Here is a 22,131-nt window from a genome sequence, read left to right on the forward strand (position 1 = left end):
ACCAAATAGCCATTTAAGATAAAATAAATGTATATGCATACTGAGGAGACTTCTTGTTCAGAAAAAGAGAGGTTGATGACTCAATAAAGATGTTAACAAGGAGACTGTTTAGTGGTCAAGAATCAGGAAATATTAAAGTCTTGACCCACTTTTCTGCTGTGAAAATATGTTCCTATAGCTCACTCACATACTTCACCATAATGTCATATGATTATTATTTTGGAAAAAAGTAATCCTAAACTATTCACCTGTCTTCTTACCTAGAAGCACTCGAGAGATATAAAAGAGACAATGATCCAATAGGAAAGTAGGTCCTGGAAAGGCGTAAGATGAAATTTGACAGCATAGTCATGACTGTTAAATGCATAGCTATATTAAATATATTTATATTATCACAAGAAAGCACATGGTTTTCAAATTATTTCACCTAAATGAGGTTTGCAAATCACTGGTTTACATTGCAATTTTAATGTGGTTTTGTGAAAATGAACCATTACAAAGTACACTATTCCTTTTATACATAAAGTCACAGAAGGAACAACTCTTACTATATTGTTCCTGGCACAGTTATTAAGTTTTCTAAAACTAAGTGCAGTGGTTGCACATGCACATATGTACACATGTGCATCTTGATAAAGACATAGATAATAATTTTTGGTTACAAAGATTAACACAGAATTTAAGGGATTTGTTTTTTTTTTTCCACATCCCTTGATCTTCATTAGGACTGAAAAGCATTTTAAAGTTTGTGCTATACAAGTTTATTCAATATTAAAAAAAACACTAAAAAAATAAAAACAAAACTATGTCCTCAAAACTGTAGAGTCCTGCACTCTTCGACCCTTCTATTCTTAACTTATTACATATTTTTCTCTATGAAAATAAAAAGATAGTTTTTAAAGCTTCCATCTGAGGTCTCTTAAAACAATTAGGGCCCAATGCTCAGAGATAGCACAGACATTCTGAGTTGGTGGTTTTGTAATATTTCTTTCACTAAGATTGTTTGCTTATTCTTTATTGTTCATATATTATGAGAATCCTAACACTACATCATGGCAAAAGAAAACTGTTCAAAATTGTGCATTCCTTGCACTTTTCAATGTATTCATGTTCCTTAATTACGTATCATTGAGAATGAGGTGATCCACATCAGGTTCTGGTTAATGAAAATTTCATGAAAAGAAAAAAAAAGTGAGAAAACATAACCTCAAATGGTCTCCTTTTTATAATACAAACTTTCAGATATAGAAGCAAAATTATGCATGGTGAAGCAAAAACATATGTATTAACGGATTTATTCCAGCTCTCTCATATAAGAGCATTCATGTGTGAACACTGAATGAAGTGTCTCACCCTTGATTCCCTAATATTAGGGGTTTTGTGAAACATGACAATAAAAAAAGACAGAAAAACCACCACCACCACCACCAAAGTACCACACACAGACAAGTCTGCACTGTGTCTAGCAAGCAAAAAGCGCTCATTAAGTGCTGGCTCTCAATATTACGCTATCAACTTCTAATCACTTGATAGAACTTTTCTGTAAAAGAAAAACAATATTTGTATATCACCTACATAAAGGAAATCAGGATAGCATTAATTATAACTAATGTGCAAATTATCAAGCATATTCCTGTCCTATAGGATAAACTTGAAAAGCTGATATTTATTCTTATGAATTCTTTAATATTGGGGGACATAGAGACAGAGGAATGGGGTATAAAGAATATGAGAACTGAAAACGGGAAGGCAGATTGTGACATACCTTCTTTGGATCATGAGATGGTCATGTAACCATGACACACAGCAGCTATGTGCACCTGCCCTGGGTCTACAGAAGCCAGCCTCTCCTAACAGTCAGTTATAGAGGGAGAAGAGAATCCCTATCACATTTCATTATCTGTTTCCAATCGACAGGTTTTGGGAATAAGGAGCATGATATCCCACACCTGAGCCTACTGGGCTATCAGGATTAATTCTAAACTCCTGGTTACAGAGACTTCACTGATTAAACTCCACTTGGACACACAAAATATGTAAATAATGGTCACAGATTTAAGTGAACATAACTGACTGGAGTTGGGAGGAGATGGAGACTAGAATGATCAAAATTCAAAGCGTACATGTATGAAGTTATGGAAGAACAAAAGTTGCTATTAAGAGCTGACATCGTCTAAGTTCTTACTCCATGATGAAGTAAGTTTGAGCACTATGATAGCATAGTGGTAATAGAGAAAAAGAGGAAGGTTTACGCCTAACTGCTAAGTCACATCTTGTTAGGAAATATAGCTAGCTGTGACTACAGCAGCATAAAATCAAGACAGATCAGAGACTGAAATAAATAAGCAATTCTGCAATAACACCCATGAGCCAGAGGGAAGTATGGTTTAAACAAACAATATAACGTGCTCATCACACTAACTTAGCATATGATCTTAGGCATCTTAAATATGTGGAAAGCCAAAGCACCTTTGGAAGCACAGACAGAAGGGACGCCTACTGCCATCAGTGAAGGAAGGGGCTTAACTGGAAGCAAATGTTGAGTAACTGGATCTCAAGGAGAAAAATCTAAAACATGGAGTGGTAAATCAGTGTGCATATGTACGCTACATAGAAAAGAGAGGTGAGGTAGAAATGAACAAAGCAGTATGCACATGGATCTCTGTTTTAACTTTCCTATCACCCATTTAGCTGACTACAAGGAAACAGCTTTTAGCTGAATGATTGAAATATATATATATATATTTATATACATACATATATATATATATGTATATATATATGGAAGTAATAAGGTAATAAAATTTTTATGTGACATTTTAAATGCACTATATATATCTATATATACTCAATACATGATATATACATACATGCATATATATGTATATATATATCATGCATTGAATATATATTATGCATATAAAATGTCAAATAAAATGTTTATTACCTTATTATTTCCATTCAGTTTTGTTACTGCTGTTCCTTCTTGAGGGAATGAGTAGATAGGCAGGTTTCTTTTGTTTTATTTTAAATCAGGGTTTTCATTATGTTGCCTAACTTGGTCTTCAACTCCTGCCTGAAGGCATTCTTTTCATTTAGCTTCTCTAGTGCTGGGACCACAAGTATGGGCCTCTGGGGCCAGCTTCATTTGACATATTTTTATCTTACGGTCTTTTAAAATAGTAACATAATTTTGAGCTTGTTAATCTTGTTTGTCATATAGCCATTTCCTCAGAATAGATACATTCTCTTCCTGAAAGAATATGGAGGTTCAAAAACATAGGATACTGAATAAGCTTACACGTTCCAGTCCTCCTCAGGGGAGAACACACCTATTGGACAGTATCAACTGCTCAGCCCTAAAAACAAATGCAAAAAGAAAAATGATTCATATAGCCCAAACATTTTAAGTTTAGGAATACACACACACACACACACACACACACACACACACACACACAAGCATGCATGCATTGCATGTGTGTGTGTGTGTGTGTGTGTGTGTGTGTGTGTGTAAAAGAGAAAAAGGAGTGGTAAGGCGTGGTATGTGGGAGAATTTTAAGAGAAAAAAGAAAAGGGAGAAATGATGGAATTAATATTTCAACAGAGAGGAGGAGGAGGAGGAAAATCAAGATGAGGATGATGGAAGGGAGAAGAAGAAGAAGAAGAAGAAGAAGAAGAAGAAGAAGAAGAAGAAGAAGAGGAGGAGGAGGAGGAGGAGGAGGAGGAGGAGGAGGAGGAGGAGGAGGAGGAGGAGGAGGAGGAGGAGGAGGAGGAGGAGGAGGAGGAGGAGGAGAAAGTAGTATTCAGAGTTGTAGTTGTAGTCATAGTCGAGCCATAGTCATAGTAGTAGTAATAGTTATGAAACTCAAAGTCACCAAAACTATAAAAGAAATAAATAATTCTTTGGGGTGATGAGGCACCATCAGGAGGAATCTGCAAATTATTCTTGGAGCTTCAAAGATGCTGTGTTCATGAGTTATCATTAAGGTGGTGAGGCCTGACAGTCATGCAGCTACGTTGAGAAGTATATTCTCTGAAATTAGCTCTTCACACAGTCTTAAAAGGCATCCAATAAATTCACTAGCTTTACAAGCTAGGCTTCAGGCGGGGGGGGGGAGTTGTCCCATTTGTTTGTCTGGTGCTTTATGGGGTATTCTAGCATTTATTCACAACACCCTCCCCCGAAAAGACACAGACATGAGTCCTTTCACTGAGTGTTGAAACATTTTCACAAATGTAGTTTTCTACAAGTTTCTCTTGCATATGGCTGTATCTCTATGCACTTCCTTTGTGCTAACACAATTTAAATTCCTGAATACTTGTATCTTGCAAACTTTCTATCCATCTTCTATCCTTAGTCAATCAAGTTCCATTTCTTCCATTGCAAATATTTGTTGCTATTTTTTGTTTATTATGTAGCTCATATTGATGATTCCAGTTCATACTATGTAACATGTCCTAAGAAATGTCTTTTGCTAATATATAGTACTGGTTTTTTGTTTAGGGCTATAAGATAAGAAACACACACACACACACACACACACACACACACACACACACACACCCCAAGCATACCTGCCTTGCTTTTGTGACTGACTTTACTTGAAATTGATTTCCTGATCCTTCTCAAGTCTGCCCATTGGCAATGACTGTTGGCCTCAAAGCATGATGTTTCCCAGTCACCTTGGATTCCAGGATCAGCAAAGACTCTCCAACAGAACTCTCCATGCTGAGATCAAATCTAAGCTGTAGCTGTCATCACACACACACACACACACACACACACACACACACACACACACACACACACATACACACACACACAAAACAAACAGATTGCCTCTACAAGCTAAAAGGGCTTCTTCAAATAAATTTTCTGAACCAAATCTAAGACAACAATCAACCACAAAGAACATTGACTGTAGATGCTTTGCTTTCTCTGTATCTTGTAACCAGCACTGACTCTTCTTCTGCTGTTCAAACTTAAGGTCTATGTTAGCAGTTGGAAAATGGGCAAAAATATTTAATCCTTCCAAACTAGCCATTGTTTAAAACCCCTTTCTGATTTTTCACCATTTCTTCACCTTACTTTCCCAGTACTCGAGGACTAACTTGACATACTTAGACTCTCAGTATCATACCGCCGCCCCAAACTTAGTTACAACTGGCTCGTTCTAGTTACTTTAGTCATATGCCAGGAAAAATTTCTCAAAGCCATATCCCTTACTATCTGTTCAGAGTGCAATGCAAAGATCTATACAGAATATGTGTTTAGAATGGTACAAACCTATAAAGACTCAATACGACTGAATTCAAATTATCACACAAATGAACAAAATGTCCCCATTAATGATCTACTTTAAAGCATAAATCATTTCCATTTCAGATGTGCTTTGCCAATGCCCCTTTAAATTATTTCAGAATCTGTGAGCTTCCACATAAAAATGTATCAGTATTGGCTATTCATTATTGATAATATGGTATTCACCACCAAATCATCCAGCAAGAATTTTTAACTATAGGAATCCAGGCTATATGCCAAAGTTATAATTTTATAAGTGGAGGATGATGTCAGTGGATCAAACAAGTTACAGACAATTATTTTAAATAACAAAATCAGGAGGCTGAGAAAGCATACTTCAGAATTTCTCTAATAAAAATGGCTTTATAGCTGGGCAGTGGTGGCACATGACTTTACCTCCAGCACACAGGAGGCAGAGGCAGACACATCTTTGAGTTCAAGGCCAGCCTGGTCTACAGAGTGACTTCCAATACAGCCAAGGCTAAGCAGAAAAATAATCTATCTCAAAAAACCCATGCTTTTATCTTAAAGGGGACAAGAGAAGTGTTCAGTGGTGAAGCAGTAAGAAAAAAATGTGACTTTGGGTATTTCTATGGTTCCTTAAACTTTCAATGTTGATTAACTGTAAAATGAAAAACTATAATATACATTTTACCCATGTGATACATATATCTCATTATCACACCTTTGCTAAGATGTGAACAGAGTGAGGTAAGTGTTAGAGTTGCAGAAAACAGCAAGAATAACTCATGCTCTGAGAGAAAGAACATTGAAAATGATGACGCGCGTGCACACACATGTACACACACACACACACACACATATACACAAAATCACGAGCACTCAAATGTCTCAAGGATGAAAATGACTAACAGCAGGAAGAAGTTATAAATAAACAGGTATGACTCTTTGGAAGCCACAAGGACTCTTCATGTGTAGATCTCAAAGATCATCACGAAATAACATTTAAGGCCTACTTGTTTACATATAAATCTTAGCAAGAAGGATTCTGGGATAAAGTGACCACACTAATAAAAGCAAAGAGATGAAAATAGTTAAAGTGGTAAAGGCCAGTCCCCTAAGAGCTAAAAACTAATATATCCTGGGGTATATTAATTACAAGAGAGCCACAGAAGAAGACGAATTTGAAATTCCCAAGCAAGCAGTAATCATGCCAGTAATCCACAGTACATGTGTGCAGTCATAAAAAGCCCTCCCAGGGGGTTTAGAAGAGGTGTTTACAATTCTTACAGGTTGCTCAGGGTGTGGCTGTTTCATTATCCCACCTTGCAGATGATAAAAGTGAAGCCTGCCTAAAGTGAGCTCCTTGGCCAAGATTCCCATGCTCACCCTTGGTGTCAATGGTGAAGGGGTTATGCCCTTATAGCAGGCAGAGTAAACTGATCTAAAAAAATAATTTGAGATGAGGTGGGGGAGAGGCGTGGAGCTAGCCTCATCCACACAGCATCCACACAGCCTTTTGGGCTTAGTCTCTTCCACAGTGTCTATCAGTCTCTGTACATTCACATGGTGTCATAATTGGGTTCTCGTGTCTCTTGCAGAATCATGGATTATTTCTGTGGTGTGGACCGAGAAACAAAAAGAAGGCACCATCCCTTTTAGTAGAGATGAGATTGGAATGATATGGGACAAATAATTATATTGGAGAGAGAAAAAGGAGTTAAGAGTGTATACGTTTGTAGCTACGAGTCTCTGAAAATGGTGTGTGACAAAGAATGCTCTCAGAGAAAGCTAATAAGGTAAATTCCCTTCCTGTAGTTAGCTATTTTGATCAAGCACACTTTAAGGGGAAAAGCTCGGAGCAGAAAATTTTATTTAGCATTTTGAAGTTGTATTTTGTTTTTGTTATTGTTCTTTTCCTCACTCAAAGAGTTGTTGATCTTCATATTCTTTCTATCTATATTTGTGATTATCAATTTTCTAACTGCTTTTTTAAAAACCAATGATATTACCTTAATCACCAATATTAAATGGAGGTATGACCTCATCAATTCTTTGCACTTAAATTTGACCATTCCTAAGCTGTAAAAACAGCATTTTCTTTCTATGTTGTTTTGAGAATTCAAGTAAATATATACTCACTTGAAATAATACCATGTCTCTACCGTTACACAGAAAAAAAGCTAGCAGACTCTTGACAATACAAACAAATCAATAGTAATATCTTTAGAATAGAAGCAGTTTTGTTGATAGAAAGTGTGTGGTTCAACGGGAATGAAGTAATCGCTGTTTGCAGTCTGTCATTTGGCCTGAGCATGAGAAATCATACATTCTGACACTTGTTTACATCACAAGGCTGTCAGGAAGGCTGAAGCAGAGGGAGAGAAACTTTCTAACAGCAATGAAAAGCCTACAGTTTTAATACCTTCCAGGGAAATGATGTGCATAAGCCTTGTCGAGACTTAAACGGACACTTTGGTTCCCACTGAGGTCTGTTCTGTTGATGAAGACAAATGGTCTCCATGCTGCAGAGAGAGCTCATTCCCAATGGTTCCCTTGCACCCTGAAAGTTGGACTAAGTTATGCACTGTCCAATCTTAAAATAGAAGTTTTATGATTGTGAACATATTTAAGACATCATATGAATGTATAGAAAGTGATAGAATTCTAGCTGGCGCTCCATCCATGAACACGTGAGAAATGGGTATCCTTTGATCTTCATGTACTGCTATGTGCTGTGGACAAAACAATGGATTCTGATTAAGCTTAATATTTAGATACCAAAGTAAATTATTAAAGGTTCATAGTCAAAATGACAGTCGATCTTGCAAATTTAAATAGTCCAGTTCCCAGCATGTAGCTGTAGTATTTTTAAAAACATGTCTCATAAAAATCAGAAAAGACCTTCCAAGAATCACATCCAATGCAAATAGATGTAGAAGAAAGTTGATATTTGATATATATTTATATATACTATATATGTATATATGTGTACACACACACACACACACTGCTCCAAGAAAATAAAAACTGGTATAGTATTTGCTAAAAAGTGAAGCATTGCGATTTTCCTCTCTGAAATGAGTGAGCCCAGTGAAAACTGCACGCACTGTATTGACACTCCTAATCCCTATGGCTAACAATCGTTTCTCTGCTCTGATGTCTTAAAAACCAAAGGAGAATTTGCACTGAAAAACTTTAGATACTTAAGATATGTTTTCTGCCTAATTTTAGGTGTAAAATTAAATTATCTTTTAATTTAAAAGTTCTGCTGCATTGAAAAATGTTATAATCGAGAATCGTCCACATCTAATCTCTATTTATAGCCCTTAACATGAATCCAGACCTTTTTCAAAACTGTGAAGAACTTTCTTAACCTAAAAAAGTCTTAAACAAGGACCTTACGCTAATTAGCACAGAATGACCACTAGGTGGCCCCAAACACCAATATGTGTCACTCAGAATATGAATGGGAATTTGCCAAAGGTATTAGCTGCAATTTACCTCATAAATGGGTCAAGACTTCAAGGAATGTGAACTCAGCTCAACCCTGTGATCATTTTCGTATCTAAATGTGTGTTTCTAAACTGAATACACTCAGGAAAACCCATCAAATACTAGCACACCTTTACAAGGTTTGAAGGATATTGTCAGTTTTCATAGCTCACCGTTCAATTATAATTGTTTTCTCAACGTTTTTATAATTCCTCCACTAATATTCCCCAATTTTCTCCTCATTTTTCTTTTCAATTAAATGAAAGGAAAATATATGCAAGCTAATGAACGTTGTCGCTGGTATGATTAAAGAATTCTGTAACTAATGAGAGAGCATGTCTAATTCTCTAGCCTTGAGAGGCCTATTAATCAAGTATACTTAGGTGGTCGAGTACTCTAGCATTAAAATGTATATGGTCTTTCAGATTAGCCTTCTTAATCAATCGCTGTGAAGCTGACTCAGTCAGCCAAACGTGAAAGGGAGGCGGTGGATAGAAATGCTGCTGAATAGGCACAGGGTTAACAAGGACCAAGCAGTCAAGCTTTGATTAAATAAATAACACCGCATTCGATGCCACATGTGAGTGTAGAACCATGACACACACACACAAAAGAGAGAGACAACTTTACTGTGCTCACGAAATTACCTCGGTCACACATGTTGGCAATGATTGTTGTTGCTTTCGTTACTTTACAAACTGGCAGAGGGAAGATTGTCCTTTAACTCTATGAGTTTTGTTGAAGTTGTAGTTTGTTTCTGATTTTCTTTTTGTTTTTGTTTGTTTGTTTGTTTGAGCTAGTCAGGGCTGGAGTTGAGTTTTTAATCCTGATTCAGTCACTCTGAGGTTATAGGTGTGAGGCACCAGGCTCAACCCAAGTGTGAGTTTATAAACTAAATGTAAGACTTTTTCCTGGGCTTACAAACAGGAGCCCAGCATGAATGCCTTCCAAAAGACCCAACAAGCAGTAGAAAGAGTCAGTTGCAGATACTTACACCCAACCAAGGGACTGAAGCTGCTGACCCCTGTGGTTGAATTAGGGAAAAGCCAGAAGAAGCTGAGGAGGAGGGTGACCCTATAGGAAGACCAGCAATCGGAACTACCCTGGACCCCTGAGAGATTGCTCAAACACTGAGCCACCAACCAGGCAGCATACACCAGCTGATATGAGGCCCCCAACACATGTACAGCACAGGACGCCTGAGTCTTCACTCATTGAGAGAAGATGCACCTAACACTCAAGAGACTTAAAGCCCCAGGGAGTGGGAAGACTGGAGGGGTGGGGGTGGGGGTCTCAGGTAGGAACATCCTTCTGGAGACAGGGGGCAAAGGTATGGGCTGTGGAACAATCAGAGAACAGACCTGGAGGGAAAGAAAGAAAGAAAGAAAGAAAGAAAGAAAGAAAGAAAGAAAGAAAGAAAGGAAGAAAGGAAGGAAGGAAGGAAGGAAGGAAGGAAGGAAGGAAGGAGGAAAGAAAGAAAGGAAGAAAGAAAGGAGGAAAGAAAGAAAGAAAGAAAGAAAGAAAGAAAGAAAGAAAGGAAGGAAGGAAGGAAGGAAGGAAGAAATGGTAACTAATAGATGAAAAAGGATTTAAGTGTTGAAGAACAAAAGCTGATGATTCTTATTTTGAAAATCTAATTTCATAAGCAAAGCCATTTGTGTGTTTTAATTTGTCCTTCAAAGTGAGAGGGGAAAAACTAGAAACAGTGGCTTATCGGACTGCTCTTTGTATCACCTTGAATGAATGGGTGGTCAGAATGGATTATCCAAGTAAAACCTGTTAAATTTTTCACATTTTTTGGCACAGGTTCTATTTCTTCAACCAACAACCTCATGAACCTAATCTGGGAAATCAGTAGCTGAGCGACCTTTCAGCTTATCCTTCTGATTTCAAAGTTATTCTTGAGATTTATAGGTACCCCAACTTTAATGGAATTATTCCTTTAATGCACTGCTTCTGTTCATCACTCTTCCTAATTCTCATTACTCTGACCTCAGAAAAGGAGAATCTGCTAAAGGAATCATTATTCTGGAATAAAAATGGCTAATGTTTCACCTCAGTGAGTTTATGTGGCTTACAGAACACAAAACCCTTCGAGGCCTCTCTATAATGCTTTCCCCTTTTCTATGCCCGTTTCAGGTTTTTCATATCCTTTTCAAAATTCATATCCATTACTCCCCTGGTTTCTGCAATGACCATCAGAGAATGCAATTGAAGTTTGCACGTTTCACTCAACTCTTTACGGGCTGACATTTTCCTAATCATGGGGGAATGGATATATTTATATTTCTTAAGTATAGAGCTCTCTCCGGGTAGGATAATAGATTGAATAAGACATTTCTAATTAAAATATGTAAGCAAACTATGTCTTTGGAAATTCTGTTTCGAACTCCCATTGTAGAGAAAGTTGTTAGAATGGAAACTGGTGCTGTGGATGAAAGGCCAATACTAGAATCCAAACAGCAGGATTGTTTCAGTTCTGCTCAAGTCCATTATTATTATCACTTTACATCAGTTAAAACATTTTTAATTTTTAAATCTAAAAATTCAAATTCACAAAGGTGATCTGTTAAGGCAAAAATAAATAATCCTCAATACTAATGAAAAAAACCATAAGCTTTAACTAATTGTGCCAATGAGAATAATATTTATCAATAATTATTAAAGCTAATACTACAACCTAAACTGGGTGTTAGCTTAAGTTTGCTACAGTTATAGGTTTATGCTAATTGTTTCTATTAATCACAACCATTGCCGTACTACAAAAAGTACACCTATTAACCCCATTTAACAGAAGAAAGAGCTTCCAATGATATTAAATATTAAGTATATGATAAGTGGTCCAGTTACAATTTTAATTCAGACAGACTGGTGCCATGCTCCTTGCTTTTATCCATTAAAGGTCAGTGGAAGAATACTTAGGTTAAGGTCATTACATTTCCTAACAAAGAGTCTCAACGTTTCCGACTTGCAACTTCCTCCCTGCACAGTGTCTTTATTAAGATCACCCTCCTCGGTTTGTGTAAGAGAGGGCTTTCTCACAGGAACTAAGTTTGCAGCTTTCCAGTATGTGAGGGTATGCGAACTCCTATTAACCATTTTTAGTGATGGCACTTTGGAGTGTAGTTTGCCCTCATGTACATTTATTTCCCGTACACTTCTCTGGTATGGACCATTAGTCTCAGCATTGTACTGTCATTTTATTCCACAGAGCGCCCTGCATCTGCAAGGTGAAAATCGGTTGCTACAGATCTAAGAGCAGCATAGATCAGCCACCGAGGGGCTGCTGCTGCAGAGGCACAGATGCACGGTCCAGGCTTGAGTCGCCATCAAAAGAAACTGAGGCTAATCGGAAATGTGGTTTGAAAAAAACAGGTATTTCACTCTGATATTTTCTTAAAACAGGTGATGCAGCTTTCTGTACAATGAAAAGGTTTAATAAAGGGACACTTAAAGGCACATCTCATGCAGTTGAAATGTACCTATAGTTTTACCAGTTATCAATACCTCAATAGGATAATAGGTCACTTAATAACTCATCTAACACCCCTCTGTAGCATGTGTCAATCATCCAACCACACCCAACTCTCTCTCTTCCTGATATTTATCCTACTACTCAATCTAAGTTGACATTTACTAGGGAGCTAAGGAATACTTGGTGAGTGAATAAGTGAATGAAATTAATTGCTATGTAATTTCTTTAGTATCTATGTAATTGATGGTCAAAATGAAAGATTAGTTGGGAATAATGATACCTGCCTATAATCTCAGCTTGAACGGATGTTGAGCCAAAAGGATCATATGTTCTGTCCAGCACAGGATATAGAGAGAGATCATTTGGGGTAGGAGGGCTAGGAAGCAGTGACCACTATAAGGGCAACTGCATTAGAAAAGGACTGCTTGATTTCATGCTAATTTCACAAGTAGCTCCTGAAAGTGGTATATGTCAAAGGACCATACAGATATTTCTATTATAGACCTGTCTTAGTCATGGTTTCTATTCCTGCCCAAACATTATGACCAAGAAGCAAGCTGGAGAGGAAACAGTTTATTCAGCTTACACTTCAACATTGCTGTTCATCATCAAAGGAAGTCAGGACTGGAGTTCACACAGGGCAGGAAGCAGGAGTTAATGCAGAGGCCACAGCAGCTGTTAACTTACTGGCTTGCTTCCCCTGGTTTGCTCAGCTTAGTTTCTTATAGAACCCAAGACCACCAGCCCATGGATGGCACAACACACAAGGGACTGGGTCCTCCCCTCTTGATCACTAATAGAAAAAAAAATGCCTTACAGCTGGATTTCTTGGAGTTATTTCCTCAAGGGAGGCTCCTTTCTCCATGATAACTCCAGTTTGTGTCAAGTTGACACAAAAAACCAGCCAGTACAAGACCTTATAATTATTAATGTTTTACATTCTTTTGAAGATTCTGTCTCTTTAGCTATGACACAAAATTGGTGGCTCATTTTCCTTCCTCCAAAGGCATGAACTGTTGCACATGGATGCAAAGAAAATCTGACCAATCACTACACACTCTATGAAAGCATATAAATTTGGAAGACACAAATCAACAACAAACAAATCCTAAAGCATGTTCAGTACATGACAGCATAACCATCAAAAAGTAATTAAATTGGTACCATAATATTACACTACTTACAATTATTAAAAATGGAAAACATTAATAAAGTATTACCATGGGACAAGAGGACGACTTATCTGTAAAATGTCATTAATTTACATAATGTGGAAGGCTCTACTCATTTATACCTTTTTCTTTCTTGGCCTTCTAGAAACAAACTGAATCTAACCTCTCCCTCTAAAGTTAGGTAACATCTTGTCTATGATCTAAGTCATTCTGGTTCCTATTCATATAACTTCATGACTGTAGGCTTGATTTCAGATTTAAACCTTATGATATTGGATGACTTTAAGAAAAAAAACAGAATTTTATATTCACAATGTGCATATATTAAGTAATCTATGCATGCATATGCACATAAGTGATCAATGATGTGAGTATATATGTATATATAAATGTATATTTTCCAGCATTCTTGAACACCATTTGGTGTTTGGCCTTTGGGTAAGTGATATGGCTATATGTATGTGCTCTCAGTAGTCCCTATAAGTGGATATGTGTGTGCTTGTTATGTCTATTCCCAAATATTTGTGTCTATTGCCAAGTTAGTGAAGGTTTAAAAATGATAAAGTATTATGTAGTACTATTTACTTATAGTCAAAATTCAAAACATATGTTTTACAGAGCACAGTAGCAGAAAAGTTTTAAAGGGATTGTGGGTGTCTTTCTTCTTTCCTCTCTTTCTTTCTTCCTTTCTTTGTTTCTTTCTTTCTTTCTTTCTTTCTTTCTTTCTTTCTGCTTTTTGGGGTTTTTTGTTTGTTTTGTTTGTTTTGTTTTTGTTTTCTGACTATGCAGCAAAAAATTGAGGTCAGTAAAGGTGAAAATCAGGTACTTAGTGTAAGACTTAAACGGAAACTCAATACTCTTCATGCAATAGTAAAATTTAATAATAATAATAATAATGTTCAATGCACAATCAGGAGGCACAGGAGAAGTAGAAGACTCTACAGAATTCAAAGCCAAAATTCTATACATAGTGAATTCCAGGAAATCAACAGCTACATATTGACACATTCAAACTCCTCCAACCACAACCACAACATCACACACACACACACACACACACACACACACACACACACACACACACACGAAAGACAGAAAACATGAAAGAAAAATACAGAAACAAACAAAGATGGAAAGAGGGAAAGGGTTTCGACTTAAGATTCACTGTGCAATTTTTCTTTCAAATCATAAGCAAAAACATAGTTGAGGTAAAGAAATAAAAATTCATTCCCCCAAAAGAATGAATTCTAACCACAGCACCTATGATTTCACAACGATTGAGCAACATGCACAAAATCTATAGAGGCTCAAGCCTTACAAAGTCACAGTAGCTAGGGGGTCAAAATGTTCCCCAAGAGCTGAAGGCCTGCTGGCAACTGATAAATGCTTGGATGGAGAAGTCAGTTTTCTTCAAGGTGCACTGTCCGGTAGGCCCAAACCTATTTTGAGTCCATTATAAATTGGATCCCATACTTTTCAGAAGAAAAAAAATAGAGAATAGGAAACTGGGTTGGGAGGAAAGTGGGACGAGTGTGGGAAAAATTGGGAGGGGGATATGAATATAATCAAAATACATCATATGTCTTTATCCATTATCAAAGAAACCTCTCTTTCCAGCAAACCACAACTGGATACAATACGTAGATCAACAGATCATGGAAGCCCCACCAGGCAAAGGCGACATCTACACAAGTCTCACGGAACACTGTGGAAAGGGGTCTGAGAAATGCAAGAGCCGGAACCTGGGAGTTCAGCTGGGAAACTGTCTGTCTCTGAAATGACGACATCAACAACACAAGCACAGTGGACATGCTATCACAGTCGAATACACAAGCACAGTGGAATGCTATCACAGTGGAAGCAGGACACTCTAAAGGCTATCACCCCTGGACAGATGAGTGTGAAAAGAATTACCTTCTCTTAGGGAAGAGCACCCTTCCTGGTTATCCAATGCAGAGTGGTCAGCTCTGAAACCATGTACACACAGGCAGCAATACACTCAGCGAACACTTTTGCATATACATGTACTTAAACCTGCAAACAGCATATCTTGCATATAGATGTATAATGTATGCATGCAAGAATAATAATGCAAGAAAAATGCTATCAACTTGAGAGTAGGAAGCACTGGAAGGGCTCCAGGGAGGATGGCTGAGAGGTGTGGAGGGAGGGAACATAGAGAAGAGAGAAGTGATTTAATTCTCTTTCTACGTTTTCAATACATTGTATAAAATTCTAAACAGATTAGTAAAATTGTTATTTTCCCAAAAGAAAGAAATCGTTCCAAATTGTGGCACAGAAATTTACCTAGTGGATAAAGGGGACTTCAGGAGAGAGAGCCTTCGTTCATTTTCCCAGAACCTACATGGTGAAAGGAGAACTTCCTTCTGCACGTGGTCCTCGGACCCGCCACATAAGTGCATGCCCGGCATGGCGCGCGCGCGCGCACACACACACACACAGACACACACACACACACGCATGCACGCACGCACGCACGCACGCACGCAAACACATATGCAGTCATGCACGCACGCACGCACACACACACACACTCATGCACACACACACGCATGCACGCACGCACGCACGCGCGCGCACACACACACACACACGCACACACACACGCACACACACACACACACACCTCACACACATACACACACACACGCACACACACGAGTGCACCAATACATGTAACTAAATAAATGTAACATAAAAATAAAAAAATAAACTCAAGAAAAAATCCTTCATTGGAGATAGGAAGATTAGAAGTTGAAGGTCATCCTTAGCCACACACTCAGTCGTACGCCAGCACTGGCTGCCTGCCTGAACCTAAATAGGGAATCCTTTCCATTAAATTGTAGTGATCCAAGTCTCCTTTACAAAGTTTCCTTTAGAAAACTACAGGCCGGAAACTCTTATCTCCATGGTGGTGGCTTCCACTGTGGATACCATTCATACTAGAAACTTAATATGGTTCAAAACTAGGAGAGAGGAATGAACTTCAACTTACACTTGAAGAATAAGTGAAAAGTAACGATGAAAAGGTTCCACCTGACTGTACTAATGGTTAGACAATGTGTCCTGATATTTTTAAATGGCGGATATCATCTTTTCTTTACATCATTGCTAAGCAATAAATGCTTAACACGTAATAATAAATGTTAAACACGTTAAAGTCTGCATTTTTAATTTTATAAAGAATTGGTTTAAACAAATTGAGCTAAACATTGTAAAATTTGAATAGTTTTTTTTAACTGAAGACAATGTGCAGAGCTGTTAAAGATTATCTTTAGAAAGCAATTCTCTTGAAATACCATGGCGCATCATTTGAATTTGAAAGTTGTCAATACTTTTAGAAATATTTATTACTTTTAAAAATCCAATCACCCATACTGCTAAAAGTGAAAGTGTATTTCCCTTAATTTTTACTTTTAATGAACAACTAGGGTAAAAAGATCTCTTTCAGTGTTCAAATGCTTCCATCTTGAGTGTCGTTGTATGTGTATGGGTGGGTGTTTTACATGCATCTGTGTCTATGGAACACTTGATCACCTGGTGCCTTCAGAGGAAGTAGTGATGTTGGATGTCCTAGACATCCTGGAATCAGAATTACTGATTGTTGTGAGCTCTCATGATATGTGGGGGCTGGAAATGGAGCCTGGATCTTCTCGAAGAGCATACAGAGTTACTAACCATTAAGACACCTTTCCAGCTTATGTTGCAACTGCATGTGGTAGCTATACTTGTCACCACAGCAAAAGGGAGATGAAGTCCATGAGACTGTCTCAAGATGCCAGAAATTAATTAGTCACATAGGTAAATAATTAACTAAATGTAATAATGGTGTTCACAGAGCTTTTGTTAGGATTTCACACAAAAAATGGGCTCAGCACTTAAATGACCTAAGATGATCTATTCGGAGAGCTGTATCAAAATTTTCAACATTTACCTAGGCTGCATTAACACTTTAGAGAACCACCAGAATAACTCACGTTAAAATATTTACTTCATTCAACATGTTCGTTATTTTAGCTTGTCACGCATTCTGCTTAACCTGCTTGTTGCTCTGTTTTCTTTCCAGCGTTTCCACCAGGAGCTCTGAGGAGCAATGGCAGTCCTTTATGTGACAATACGGGCACAGAGATTCCTCCCTACCCATCATTTCCTTTCTGAGGTTAGCAATTGGCATATTTGTTTCTCATAGCAGAAGAGGAGCAACACGTCTAATGGAATAGTGCTTTCTGGAAGCGCACAATTTGTGTTTGATTTATTTTTAAAAATCAGAGCTCTGTCAAACCACTTCAGGATTCTCTCTCCCACTAAATCAACACAGCCTCATAATCAATAACTGATGGGCCGGGAATCATAATTCATGACTATGCAGCCTCCATTCTGATTATTTGCAGAAGCCTCTCTGTTGATGGAAGCTGAATTTCTCAGCAAACTGCCCCGGTGCCAGTTTCAAAGCCTCAGAAACCTCCAGGCCACAAGGATTGCTTTCAGTTTACAGGACAGGCTCTGCTCACCAGGGGTGTCTCGCATACACCATGTTCACAATGAGCCAGAGAATCCAATATATGGTGCAGTAGGTGCGAGAATACTAGTCATGAGACTCCCCAGAGGTAGTGGGTATAAGGTAGAATGCAAATGGACATTTGGACTCATCAGAAAAGGGGAGAAGAGGGTGTGAAGGAGGAGGGAGAGCAGACAGGTGGGGAGAGAAGAAGGGAGGTAGGGAGTGAAGGAGAAAGAGAGGAAGGAATTGTTCTGCTAAATCTATGAAGATCAGCAATGCTCTGAAGTGTTTAGACATGTCATTTAGTGCTGGGTTTCCTGTTGAGAGACAATGTTGTATTGCGTCTTCCATCCTACTGCTGCATCCTGTCCTGAAGTCTGAAATGCCATTTAATGTTCATTTATAAAGCTGCAGCATATAGAGGCTGCTTGCTAAAATAAATAAAGGAATAAAGACAGAGCACTGAAATCACACGATGCTAAAGTGCTTCGTGGTGCTACTAAAAACTCCTTAAGCAATATGAATCTCTAGGCTGCAAGAGATTCCTACAGGAAGTCCTCTCACCCTCCCACAAGCAGGTATTGTGTCCTAGGAATGTAGCCCCCAACATGTTGCAGGTTGGGGTTTGATTCTACTCATTCATATACATTGCACAGTTTTCTCTTTAAAAAAGTCTCCTTCCAGGATGCTTGAAGCTTAACAGAATGTACTTTGTAAGAGAGAGGCTGATACATCACTCATTCAGCTACAAAGAAACAGAACAAAAATATAAAGGAATCTCTGAGAATAAATGACATCCAGAAAAAAAATATTTACGCAGAAGCCCATCTTTCTCTGAGAAGTTGCATTGATAAGCAAACAAATAAGCAAAAGTTGTATTAAGAAATGACGTTTAAGAGCTCGCATATTACTGCTAACATCTCACTATAGAACTTCCACAGAATTCTGTCACTTTAAAGTGACAGCCCTGATTTTTCTACCTGGTGTGGGTGAGGGTTACTTGGGCTGCACGGTGGTGAGAAAGGCTTGTGGCCTTCTGCCTTAGGCTCCCACCCTGCTAGGAAAGACAACTGGTTTAAAATGTCTCAAGGGCTCAGAGGCAAAATGTCAAGTAAAGAATGAATGGAATCTATCACTGAGTCAGAAATGAGGACCAGGGTGACCCCTAAGCAGATATCACCATTGTAGAAAGAGGCATCGCTTGTTGACAGAAAAACAAAAACGGCGAGCTTATTCGTTTGAAAGCAATAAAATATTACAAGTCCGTTCTGTGACCATCACACAAGGGCTGTACAGACAAACACAGAGAGACCTTTCTGCTATATATAGTCTAGGATGTTGTCTAGATGAACTCAATGACCCGACTGTTGTGTAAATCAGTAGAGAGTTTCCTATGTCAACGTTCGTCTCTCGATTTTGTATTTTTCTTTAATAATTTTCCTCTTATTCGATTTTCACAATAGTTAGTATACATGGTACTTGAAGCCATGTTTGTCAGCTTCATCACTGGGAGACCAAATAGGTAATCCTTCTGGTGACTTCTTCTTGGACTTTGGTCCACTTCATTACAATCAAATACATACTTCCTTCTTTCTCGAGAAATGGCACTTTTGACAATATTTTAAATTAACTGAAAAGCAGTTATCAAAAATGGGGTAGAAATTGATAAATAAAAGACGTGAAATAAATTGCCTATAATTAGCAAAAACAAAAGGTATTTCTGTTTCTCTATTTGTACTTCCTTCTATTCTGTACCTGCTTGTGATGTGACATCAGCAGGGGTTGACTTCTATTATACAAATATGCTCTCCAAGACCGAGGTCTACACTCGGGGAGTTGAGTGTGTAGCCCTGATCCGTATTAATGGCTTCCTGTGCCTTCTGAAGACTCCTAGTTAGAACATTTAACTGATACATGCTGCACAGCTGCTGAATCAGCATGCTCAGTCCAACGCTGTGCCTGTGCTGCCGCCTAGTGGAGACATGTGGTATAAAATGACATACTCCTGGAGGATGTGGTGCTGGATCTCTTACTGCAAAGTAGGTTTATTGACCCAGGAAACAGCTATGTGACAAGAAATCTGCCAGATCTATACAGTTTGCCTTCGCTATTTGTGTATATGGGAAAGCAAGTAACAGTCAAGAACTTCACCTTGTAGTCTGTTCAGGATTTCACGGGTTTTTTTTTTTTACTGTTAACCTTTTCACTTTCACAATTCTAGCTAGGAAAACTATACATTTATTTATATGTTTTTCATATTCCATGAACTCTCTTAATTATGTGCCAGTTTTCCAGAGCTGTCTATCTTTCCAGACAGAAAATCTTTCTTTTCACCAAGAATATCCCAGTATAGGTTAAAAAAAAAAAAATCTGACATAAAGCTTTGAATTCCAAGTGCTTCTTGGTGAACAGTGATTTTTTTCTTTTTATATAAAGATCAAAGCGTCTCACCTGGAGCATTAATCAAGCACCTGGTAATTTAACCATTAATTTCTTCTGTGCATAGGTAGATGGGTTCACACAGTTCCCATTTGGTTTTCCTAATTCCCTACCAGCCTACACACACACACACACACACACACACACACACACACACACACACACACACACACACACACACACACACAGAGTCCCCAACCACCCCCCACCCCAACATCACAATGTATGTCATCCCATTCTTTGAAGTCAGAGAAAACATATGTAATCACCACTGAAGTCAATTTGTTAACTGCCAGTATTCGAAACCAAAGGAGTGTCTGGTTTAAGGCAGGCAGACAGTGAGTCAGACTTTAAAACATAGTCAAAAAAAAAAAAAAAAAAGAAAGAAAGAAAAGGAAGCAATTCTTTACCTTTTTACCCTTGGGATGCTTTGCAATTGACGTGCCCCTCAGCCACAGACACAGGCTGTTCACATGGGCTCACTTTTCAATCCATTCGCTCCTCTCTGGCCAAATAAGCCAGCATCTCCTCTTGCACTGCACACGGAATACATATGTGCCCCACTTACCACCCCAGGGTGCAGATTACCCATGCAACTTATCATTTCCCATTTCTCTAGAGCACAGGCTCTCTTCCTCTTCCTTCCTCACTGTAACTAAAAATGAACATACAGCTCTGACAATGACATAATGTTTTCATGAAAGTTCCACTAATTAAAAATCCTCACCATACCAGACCTAAAAAAATGAGCACGCTCTTGCCAAGTGCTATTCACCACAGTGAAGCTCTTGTAACTACGTTTTAAAAGAAAGGCAGCGAGGGGGATGGTGGAGAGAGAGAGAGAGAGAGAGAGAGAGAGAGAGAGAGAGAGAGAGAGAGAGAGAGAGACTCCTAACATATGCATTGAAGTATAACAGTTGTCAGCAGCATCACAGGGACAGATTATTTTTAAAATAGATTTTTTTTTCAAGAGAAAAAAAATTAGGGGAAGAAAGAGGCATCTCCAAAGAAGAGCTGAGAAGTAAGGCATGTGCCGCTTTGGATAATAGAAGCTTTTACTGGAATGAAGGACCAAAAATTGTAGGAAAGAGATCTGCTTTTTTGAAAGCAAGAGATGATAGGTCAGTTTTAAAATGATGTTTGTCTTTGATTATACCTATAGCCTCTCCCCTTCCCATAGTAAAGAGATACTTGGTTATTATTGTGGTGGCAATGAAAACACTTGCAGACTCTGGCCCATGCGTACAGTGCTATAATAGTTACTTGTTGAGGACATCCATTTAGACTTGCCAGCATGCTGCATTAATTTAACACCACATAAAATATGGATTTTAATGCAGCAGAGACAATAAATGCTGCAACTGCTGACTGCGTGCGTTTACTCCCCCTACCCCCTTTAATTGTACCCCCTGACACTTCGGACTCATATAAAAGGTGAACATAGGAATTGTACCCATCCTGTTTCTGATGAATGTCAATCGACTGTCTTCGTGGAGATGCTTAGTGACCACTGACAGCTTCAAGGCATCTGTCCTCTGACTGTCATTTCTCTCTAGACTGAAGGGATAACGAACTGTGACCAGGGGTAAGTGAGGAGTGAATCCGTTCATATGGAATGCAAAGTAATGTTAGCTGATGTTAGAGTTCACAGCCAACAGTGTTTACCTGCTAAGCTGACATTTGAAACAGAGGTAAACAGGAATGAGCATGACTAATTACACTCCGCAAACATTTTCAGCAATTGCTCTGAATGAATGAATTC

The 22,131-nt window shown here is 38.3% G+C and overlaps 1 protein-coding gene across 4 annotated transcripts in view; it reads right to left on the minus strand.

Moving 5' to 3' along the window:
- Positions 1-22,131, minus strand: part of Cdh10 (cadherin 10) — a 198,682-nt gene that overhangs the window by 175,974 nt on the left and 577 nt on the right. Inside the window, exon 1 of one of the 4 annotated variants that reach the window (XM_032898750.1) lies at positions 20,780-21,220. The exons of the other annotated variants lie outside the window; for them this stretch is intronic. The gene's annotated coding sequence lies outside the window, so the exon portion shown is untranslated. Of the gene's footprint in view, positions 1-20,779; positions 21,221-22,131 lie in introns of those variants that run through there. 4 annotated transcript variants of the gene reach the window in all.

This window comes from Rattus rattus, chromosome 3, assembly GCF_011064425.1.
Source record: "Rattus rattus isolate New Zealand chromosome 3, Rrattus_CSIRO_v1, whole genome shotgun sequence".
NCBI lineage: Eukaryota > Metazoa > Chordata > Mammalia > Rodentia > Muridae > Rattus > Rattus rattus.